Consider the following 344-nt stretch of genomic DNA (forward strand, 5'->3'; position numbering starts at 1 on the left):
AAGCACTGGTGAGACCATTACACTGGGTCTTTACCATGATTTGGGAAGAGGAGGTATTGCCGGAGGAGTGGATGGAAGGTATCGTGTGTATCATCTACATAAAGGGCGACAAGTTGGATTGCGGAAACTATCGCTCGATCACACTACTGAGTGCTGACTACAAGCTATTCTCTTAAATTGAATGCAGCTGTCTATCACCGATTGCTAGAGAATTCGTGGAGCAATATCGGGCTGGAATCCTGGGTGAACGCGCTACAACGGACCAGATAGTCGCCATCCGCCAGGTGTTGCAGAAATGCCGCGAATACAACGTGCCCACACATCACTTGTTCAAATCGGCGTAA

Source organism: Aedes albopictus, chromosome 3 (genome assembly GCF_035046485.1).
Source record: "Aedes albopictus strain Foshan chromosome 3, AalbF5, whole genome shotgun sequence".
NCBI classification, from domain to species: domain Eukaryota; kingdom Metazoa; phylum Arthropoda; class Insecta; order Diptera; family Culicidae; genus Aedes; species Aedes albopictus.